Source organism: Seriola lalandi, unplaced genomic scaffold, assembly GCF_002814215.2.
Source record: "Seriola lalandi dorsalis isolate HSWRI2012SDOR001 ecotype SW California unplaced genomic scaffold, Sedor1 jcf7180002054408, whole genome shotgun sequence".
Taxonomy (NCBI): Eukaryota; Metazoa; Chordata; class Actinopteri; order Carangiformes; family Carangidae; genus Seriola; species Seriola lalandi.
This window is the reverse complement of record NW_019524961.1, coordinates 965,676-966,124: the sequence shown is the minus strand read 5'-3', so window position 1 is coordinate 966,124 and position 449 is coordinate 965,676.

Sequence of the window (449 nt, the reverse complement as noted above, 5' to 3'; positions counted from 1 at the left end):
TACTATGACTTTTTATGCCTTACTATAATATTACTTTTTATGCCTCACTATAATATGACTTTTTTATGCATTATTATACTATAACTTTTTATGCCTTATGATATTATGACTTTTCATGAATTACTATATTATGACATTTTTATGCCTTACTATACTATGACATTTTTATGCCTTAATATAATATGACTGTTTTATGCCTTACTATAATATGACTTTTTATGCCTTACTATACTATGACATTTTTATGTCTTACTATAATATGACTTTTTTATGCCTTATTATACTATGAAGTTTTTAGGCCTCACTATAATATGACTTTTTTATGCCTTGCTATACTATGACTTTATGCCTTACTGTACTATGACTTTTTATGCCTTACTATAATATGACTTTTTTATGCATTACTATAATATGACTTTTTTATGCCTTATTATACTATGACTTTTTAT